Below are 9,497 nucleotides of genomic sequence, written 5' to 3'. Positions count from 1 at the left end.
TGTCAATGTTGGCTTCTGGGTTCAGAGGCATCTTTGCCAACAGGAGAAGTATATGCACCGCTGAATGAAGCCTAGTACTGGTGTCAGGGGAGGGGTGAGAGGTGGGACAGGTACTGCATCTGAAGTTTTACCTCAGCACGTTACAAGAGCGTAGGAAGCGAAACCAAGTGCAGGACACAGGCATAGAGATTGAGTCTGGACGTTTACACGGGCGTAAACACCGAACAGCAAACAGGAAGAATCTTGACATGGAGCCTTGACGCACAGCCTCATAGGTAAACCTTGAAACAGGATCTAGACTTAGACCAAACAGTTCTAATCAGTCAGGGAACGTAGTTATCTCACAGGAACTGGCAACTAGTGGTTGTGACATAGAGGTTCTTATACTGAGTCTTTGATGGAAACCAGGTTTGCCATCATTAAAGAGAATTGGAAGCAATTAGGGAATTAACGATCAGGACCATGACAATAACCCCCCTCAACGGGAGCCTCCAGGCGATCCACCGGGCTTGTCTGGATGGTCCCAATGGAAATCACGAATGAGGGAAGGGTCCAAGATGAAGGAGCAGGGAATCCAGGATTGTTCCTCTGGGCCGTATCCCTCCCAATTGATCGGGTATTGGAGGCCCTGCCTCAGCTGCACAAATCCAGTAATCGTCGGACTGTGTACGCTGGGTGGTCGTCAATGACCCGGGCGGGTGGAGGGGGTTCAGCAGGAGGGCATAAAGTGCTGACAGAAACCAGCTTCAATTGGGAAACGTGGCATGTAGGATGGGTGTGCAAAGATTTGGGTAGGTTGAGTTGAACTGCCGAGGGGTTGATAATACTTTCAATCTCGAGTGGGCCCAGGAAATGGGGGGGGGGGGGCGTGTTTCTTGGGCTCGTTCTGGAGGGGGATGTCTTTAGAACGGAGCCAAACCTTCTGCCCAGGCCGATAACCAGGTGCAGGAACCCAATGGTGATCAGCAATCCTCCGGTTGTGGTCGGCTGAACGCCAACACGTGTGTCTTTCCAGATCTTGCGGCACCGGTGGAGATGGGCCTGAACAGAAGGCACAGCAATATCATCTTCATGAGCGGAGAACAGAGGGGGTTGGTAACCGAGGGAGCATTCAAAGGGAGACATTCCGGTGGTGGTACTGTCCAGAGTTGTGGGCGTACTTGACCCAAACGAGATGGGTGCACCAGGAAGACGGGTTGTTGGCAGTTACGCAACACAGCGCTGCTTCCAAGTCCTGGTTAGCTCGCTCTGTTTGCTCGTTCATCTGCAGATGAAAGTCAGACGACAGATTTACTGAGGCTCCAAGGGCTTGACAAAAAGATCTCCAAACTTGAGAGACAAATTGGGGGCCCTGGTCAGAAATAATGTTCGAGGGAATCCCGTGAAGGCGGAAGGTGTGATGGACGAGCAGGTCAGCTGTTTCACGAGCTGTAGGGAGTCTGGGAAGGGCTATGAAGTGCCGCTTTGGAGAAGCGGTCCACCACAGTGAGTATGGTAGAGTTCCCATGTGAAGGGGTAGTCTCGTAACGAAGTCCAGCAGAATGTGAGACCAAAGGTGGCTAGGAACAGGTAGGGGACAAAGCAATCCAGCAGGTGGTCGGTGGGAGGCTTTTCCACGGGCACAAACAGAACAGGCAGAGACAAAGGAACAGGTGTCAGCGTCCATGGAGAGCCACCAGAAATGTCTGTTCAGAAGGGACAGAGTCCAATCGATCCCGGGATGGCAGGTGAAACAAGATGTGTGCCCCCACTGGAGAACCTGAGATCGAATGGAGTCGGGCACAAAGAGGTGATTGGAGGGTCCATTGACTGGTTCAGGTTGAGTCCATTGGGCCTCTTTAAATATGGCCTCGATCTCCCAGGTAAGGGCAGCCACTACACAGGATGGCGGAAGGATGGTCTCGGGGTTGGGAAGGCCCTCCTAGGAAATGTATTGATGGGAGAGGGCATCGGGCTTCCCGTTCTGGACCCCAGATGACAGGTGAGTGTAAATCAGAACCGACCAAAAAATAATGCCCAACAGGCCTGGCAGAAATTCAGGCATTTGGCAATTTGGATATATGCAGAGTTCTTGTGATCGTTCCAGATGAAAAATGGATGTTTATAAACTGCTGATTTTTGGGAGTGAAGGGAGTTTTTTACCACTTGGGTTAAAGAGAGGCGAGACTGCGCAGGCGCGTGAAGTCAGCCGGTACAGCACGACAGGGTTAGAAAGAAAACCGCCATATCCAGCAGGCAGCGGATTGAGAAGCAGCAGAGTGATAGGGCTTTGGCAGTAACGGGACGAGGTGAGGTAGGAAGTATGTGTATGAGGCCAGTTTTCTGTGCTCGGTGTCAGATGTGGGGGGTTCCTGGAGTCTCCCAGCGCCCGGACGGCCATATCTGCACCAGATGTGTTGAGCTGCAGCTCCTGAGGAACCGAGTTTGGGAACTGGAGATGCAGCTTGATGACCTTCGCCTAGTCAGGGAGAGCGAGAAAGTGATAGAGAGGAGTTACAGGCAGGTGGTCACACTGGGGCCATGGGAGACAGACAAGTGGGTCACAATCAGGAGGGGGAAGGGGAAGAGTCAGGCACTAGAGAGTACCCCTGTGGCTATACCACTTGACGATAAGTACTCCTGTTTGAGTACTGTTGGCGGGGTGGGGGGGGGGGGGACGACTGCCTACCTGAGGGAAGTGGCAGTGGCCGTGCCTCTGGCACAGAGTCTGGCCCTGTGCCTCAGAAGGGTAGGGAAAAGAAGAGGTAGGCAGTTGTGATAGGGGACTCTATAGTTAGGGGATCAGACAGGCAATTCTGTGGACGCAGGAAAGAAACTGGGATGGCAGTTTGCCTCCCAGGTGCTAGGGTCTGAGATGTTTCAGATTGCATCCAAGATATCCTGCAGTGGGAGGGAGCACAGCCAGAGGTCATGGTACATATTGGTACCAATGAAATAGGTAGGAAAGGGGAGGAGGTCTTGAAAAAAGACTACAGGGAGTTAGGAAGGAAATTGAGAAGCAGGACCACAAAGGTAGTAATCTCGGGATTACTGCCTGTGCCACGTGACAGAGAGTATAGGAATAGAATGAGGTGGAGGATAAATGTGTGGCTGAGGGATTGGAGCAGGGGGCAGGGATTCAGATTTCTGGATCATTGGGACCTATTTTGGGGCAGGTGCGACCTGTACAAAAAGGACGGATTGCACTTGAATCCCAGGGGGACCAATATCCTGGTGGTGAGGTTTGCTAAGGCTACTGGGGAGAGTTTAAACTGGAATTGTTGGGGGTTGGGAACTGAACTGAAGAGACTGGGGAAGAGGAGGTTAGCTCACAAATAGAGAAAGCTTGTAGACAGTTCAAGAGGGAGGATAGACAGTTGATAGAGAAGGGACGCACTCAGACCGAAAGCTTGAGATATGTCTATTTTATTGCAAAGAATGTTGTGTACAAAGTGGATGAACTTAGAGCGTGGATCCGTACTTGGAGATATGAAGTGGTGCCCATTACAGAGACTTGGATGGCTCAGGGAAAGGATTAATTACTTCAAGTGCCAGGTTTTAGATGTTTCAGAAAGGACAGGGAGGGAGGCAAAAGAGGTGGGGGCCTGGCATTGTTGATCTGAGATAGTGTCACGGCTGCAGAAAAGGTGGATACCATGGAGGGATTGTCTACAGACTCTCTGTGGGTGGAGGTTACGAACAGGAAGGGTTCAATAACTTTACTGGGTGTTTTTTTATAGGCCGCACAACAGTAACAGGGATATTGAGGAGCAGATAGGGAAACAGATCCTGGAAAGGTGAAATAATAAGAGTTGTCGCGATGGGAGATTTTAATTTCCCAAATATCGATCGGCATCTCCCAAGAACAAAGGGTTTAGATGGGGTGGAGTTTGTTAGGTGTGTTCAGGAAGGTTTCCTGACGCAATATGTAGATAAGCCTACAAGAGGAGAGATTGCACTTGATTTGGTATTGGGAAATGAACCTGGTCAGATATCAGATCTCTCAGCAGGAGAGCATTTTGGAGATAGGAGATCATAATTCTATCTCCTTTACCATAGCATTGGAGAGAGATAGGAACAGACAAGTTAGAAAAACGTTTAATTGGAGTAAAGGGAATTATGAGGCTATCAGGCAGGAAATTGGAGGCTTAAATTGTAAACAGATGTTCTCAGGGAAAAGTACGGAAGAAATGTGGCAAATGTTCAGGGGATATTTGTGTGGAGTTCTGTATAGGTACATTCCAATGAGACAGGGAAGTTATGGTAGGGTACAGGAACCGTGGTGTACAAAGGCTGTAATAAATCTAGTCAAGGAAAGAAAAGCTTACAAAAAGTTCAGAGAGCTAGGTAATGTTAGAGATCTAGAAGATTATAAGGCTAACAGGAAGGAGCTCAAGAAGGAAATGAGGAGAGCCAGAAGGGGCCATGAGGAGGCCTTGGCAGGCAGAATTAAGGAAAACCCAAAGGCATTCTACAAGTATGTGAAGAGCAAGAGGATAAGACATGAAAGAATAGGACCTATGAAGTGTGACAGTGGGAAAGTGTGCATGGAACTGGAGGAAATAGCAGAGGTACTTAATGAATACTTTACTTCAGTATTCACTATGGAAAAGGATCTTGGCGATTGTAGTGATGGCTTGCAGCAGACTGAAAAGCTTGCGCATGTAGATTTTAAGAAAGAGGATGTGCAGGATCTTTTGGAAAGCATCAAGTTAGATAAGTTGCCGGGACCAGATGAGATGTACTCCAGGCTACTGCAGGAGGCGAGGGAGGAGATTGCTGAGCCTCTGGTAAAGATCTTTGCATCCAATCAGAAGAGGTTCTGGAGGATCAGAGGGTTGCGGATGTTATTCCCTTATTCAAGAAAGGGAGTAGAGATAGCCCAGGAAACTATAGACCAATAAGTCTTACCTCAGTGGTTGGTAAGTTGATGGAGAAGATCCTGAGAGGCAGGATTTATGAATATTTGGAGAGGTATAATATAATTAGGAATAGTCAGCATGGCTTTGTCAAGGGCAGGTTGTGCCTTATGAGCCTGATTGAATTTGTTGAGGATGTGACTAAACACATTGATGAAGGTAGAGCAGTAGATGTAGTGTATATGGATTTCAGCAAGGCATTTGATAAGGTACCCCATGTGAGGCTTATTGAGAAAGTAAGGAGACATGGGATCCAAGGGGACATTGCTTTGTGGATCCAGAACTTGCTTGCCCACAAAAGGCAAAGAGTAGTTGTAGATGGGTCATATTCTGCATGGAGGTCAGTCACCAGTGGAGTGCCTCAGGGATCTGTTCTGGGTCCCTTACTCTTCGTGATTTTTCTTTCTTTTCAATTCTTTTTATTATTATTATTATTATTATTATTATTATTATCATCATCCAAAATAACAAGAGCACATCGAAGTAAGTAACACTTACAATGTCTCAAAAGAGAAAAAAAAAACAATAATAAAGATTGAAGAATATGGTGACACAAAAAAGCACAGAAAAAAAACCCTACTACAGTAAGAAAAAGGTGAGGGAAAAAAAGAACCCATTAGGTGTTCAACCCCGGAGCCATGCGTCATACAAAAAACTTCTAAAGATAAACATCAAACTGCCCTCTTCGTTATTTTTATAAATGACCTGGATGAGGACGTGGAGGGATGGGTTAGTAAATTTGCTGATGACACAAAAGTTGGGGGTGTTGTGGATAGTGTGGAGGGCTGTCAGAGGTTATAGCGGTACATTGATAGGATGCAAAACTGGGCTGAGAAGTGGCAGATAGAGTTCAACCCAGATAAGTATGAAGTAGTTCAATTTGGTAGGTCAAATATGATGGCAGAATATAGTATTAGTGGTAAGACTCTTGGTAGAGTGGAGGATCAGAGGGATCTTGGGGTCCAAGTCCATAGGACTCTCAAAGCAGCTGCATAGGTTTACTCTGTGGTTAAGAAGGCATATGGTGTGTTGGCCTTCATCAATCATGGAATTGAATTTAAGAGCTGAGAGGTAATGTTGCAGCTATAGAGGACCCTGGTCAGACCCCACTTGGAGTACTGTGCTCAGTTCTGGTCACCTCACTACAGAAAGGATGTGGAAGCCATAGAAAGGGTGCAGAGGAGACTTACAAGGATGTTGCCTGGATTGGGGAGCATGCCTTATGAGAATAGGTTGAGTGAACTCAGCCTTTTCTCCTTGGAGGAAAGGAGGATGAGAAGTGATCTGATAGAGGTGTACAAGATGATGAGAGGTGTTGATCATGTGGATAGTCAGAGGCTTTTTCCCAGGGCTGAAATGGCTGCCACAAGAGGGAACAGGTTTAAGGTGCTGGGGAATAGGTATAGAAGAGATGTCAGGGGTAAATTTTTTACTCAGAGTGGTGAGTGCTCTCCATGAATGGGCTGCTGCCAACAGTGGTGGAGGTGGATACGATAGGGTCTTTTAAGAGGCTTTTAGATAGGTACATGGAGCTGATTAAACTAGAGAGCTATAGGCAATCCTAGTAATTTCTAAGGTGGGGGCATGTTTGGCTGAACATTGTGGGCCGAAGGGCCTGTATTGTGCTGTAGGTTTTCTATGTTCCACTCCCTCCAGCCAATGCCTCCATTCCTCCAAAGCTAGTTTAACCTCTAGTAACTCCCGGTTCCCTACATTGTAAATTCATTTGGCAGGGGACAGCCAGCAAGAAAAGAAGGCACAGGGATGAAGTTTTTAGTCAGGGACTGAACATTGGGAGAGAGACCACTCCCACCCCAGAGTTGGAGATGTCAACCTCCACAATGAATTGACAAGAGGGATCTGGTTGGACCAGGATGGGAGTGGAGGTGAAATGCCTCTTCAGCTTTGCGAAGGCAACGTCCGCTTCGGGGTCCCAGTGAAAAGGGGTCGCAGGAGAGGTGAGTCGAGTAAGGGGCGCTGCCACCCAGCTGTAATCCTGATAAAATGATGTTAAAAGTTTGCAAACCCCAGAAATCGCTGGAGTTCCTTGAGTGTCATAGGTTTTGGCCACTCTGCTACTGCCCGAACCTTTTCGGGATCTGCTCTCACTTGCCCACTCTTGATGATGGATCCTAAGAAACTGACTGAAGGAACATGAAATTCGCACTTCTCGGCTTTTACGAATAGTTTGTTCTCCCAAAGCCTTGGCAGAACCTGACGGACATGGTGGGTGTGTTCCTGAAGATTGCTGGAGAAGATTAAAATGTCATCCAAATAAACAAACACGAAGTGGTTAATGAAATCTCTAATGATATTGTTTATCAGGGCCTGGAAAACAGCGGGGGCATTGGTGAGGCCGAATGGCATGACCAGGTATTTGAAGTGAGCAAGAGGGGTGTTGAACATGGTTTTTCACTCATCTCCCTCCCTTATCCTGACCAGATGATAGGAACTTCGTAGGTCCAGCTTGGAGAAGATGGTGGCTTGGTGAAGTGGTTCGAAAGCAGAGTTGAGAAGGAGCAGTGGATATTTGTCCTTTATAGTTCTACTTTTTAGGCCTCAGTAATCAATGCAGGGGCACAGTGAGCCATTCTTCTTCCCCACAAAGAAGAAACCTGTGCCAACAGAGGAGGATGAGGGCTGGATAATGCCCGCTGAGAGTGATTCATTTAAGTACGCCTCCATTGCCTCCCTTTCTGGCTGGGACAAGTTATACAGTTGACTGGTGGGTAGAGGGGCCCCGGGGAGAAAGTAGATTGCACAATCATAAGGACGGTGTGGCGGCAGGGAAAGGGCCCGTTGTTTGCTGAATACTTCTCCCAGATCGTGATACTCTGCTGGAACCTTGGATAGGTCAGGGTCTCAGCCGCAGACGAGGTCATGGTGACTTTCACAGGGGAAAGGGCCGATTGAAGACAAGTGGAGTGACAGAACAGGCTCCAGCTGGCTATCTTCCCAGTGGACCAGTCGATGTGAGGATTATGGTGGACCAAGCAGGGATACCCAGGAACTGTAGGAGCTTGAGGGGAGGAAATTAAGTTAAATTGTACCTGCTCCCAATGGTTCCCGAAGAGAATTAGAAATGGGTGGTGTGCAGTGTGTGACCTGGGCCAGAGATCTGCCGTCCAGTGGCCGGGCCTCCAGGGGAACACTCAACGGCTCCCAAGGAATTCTGGCCTGGGAAGCTTTGTCTTCATCCAGAAGATTGCCCTCAGCACCAGAATCCACTAGAACTGATAGAGGCAGGGGTTGTTTGTTGTAACATAAAGTTTCCAGGATCTGCATCCAGGTTCTGGGGACAGAAGGGAATGTTGTCGGGCTCACCGGGATCCCCTTTTCTACTGGTGAACCTTCCTTCTTTGGCGGAAGGGGACAGATATCTCAGAAGTGGCAGGACTGGCTGCAATATAGACACTCACCCACTCCCAATCTCCGGAGTCGATCAGCGGGAGAGAGGCGGTTCCGTCCCAGCGGCACCTCTCCCGGGGCGGTGGAGATGGCCGGGAGTGGAGCAGGAGGAGGAGAGGGACTTGTTCTGGCAGGAGGCAGAAATGAGTGCCATGGAGTGGCCAATGGACAACCAGATCTTTCCCTGTGGTGTTTTCGAAGCCTGGTGGTTAGGGAGATCAATGTATCCAGGCTGTCGGTGTCATCCCTTGCTGCCAACTCGTCCTTCACCATGTTGTGAAGCCATTCCGGAAAACCCTTTGGAGCGGGGAGTCATTCCACCCTGAGTCAGCAGCTAATGTACAGAGCTCCACGGAATACTTGGCAACTCTACAAGAGCCCTGACGGAGAGTGAGCAGACGCTTAGCAGCATCTTTACCACAGACGGGGTGGTCAAAGATCTTTCTCATCTCTGTGATAAAGGTGGGGAATGAAGAGCAGATATCCAGCTGATTATCCCAGACTGCCATAGCCCACACTAAAGCAGTGTTGCAGCCCTGCAACCACCCCATGTTGTCAGCTAACTCTGACTTGTCCGTGGAGTAAGCGTTCAGGTTCAGTATGTGAGGCTCTCTTGGCAGATGTGTTTGACTGTGATCCAGGAGAGGATGGGGTAAGATTAGTCGATACACAGTCAATGTGGTCACTGATCTTCATTATGTTAGTGGTCAGGGAACAGAGGTTCACCACGACATCCCAGAGGAGTTGATAATGCAGACCCAGTAGGGAGCCCTGGCTGGCGAGGACCTGTCGCAGGGCCTTCATGTCTGCTGGGTCCATAGTGGCCAGTTCGTTCTGTTACAAGAGCGTAGGAAGCGAACCCAAGTGCAGGACATGGGCACGGAGATTGAGCCTGGATGTTTACACGGGCGTAAACACCAAACAGCAAACAGGAAGAATCTTGACAGGGAGCCCTGATATGGAACCTTGACACAGAGAAACAGAGCCTCATAGGTAAACCTTGAAACAAGAGCTAGACTTAGAACAAACAGTTCTCAGCAGTCTGGGAACATAGTTACCTCACAGGAAAAAGACCAACAAACTGGCAATTAGGGGTTGTGACATAGAGGTTCTTATACTGAGTCTGATGTAAACCAGGTTTGCCATCATTAAAGAGAATTGGAAGCAATTAGGGAAATTAACGATCGGGAC

The sequence above is a fragment of the Hemitrygon akajei genome, chromosome 9, assembly GCF_048418815.1.
Source record: "Hemitrygon akajei chromosome 9, sHemAka1.3, whole genome shotgun sequence".
Lineage (NCBI taxonomy): Eukaryota > Metazoa > Chordata > Chondrichthyes > Myliobatiformes > Dasyatidae > Hemitrygon > Hemitrygon akajei.
Note: the sequence above shows the minus strand (reverse complement) of the source record.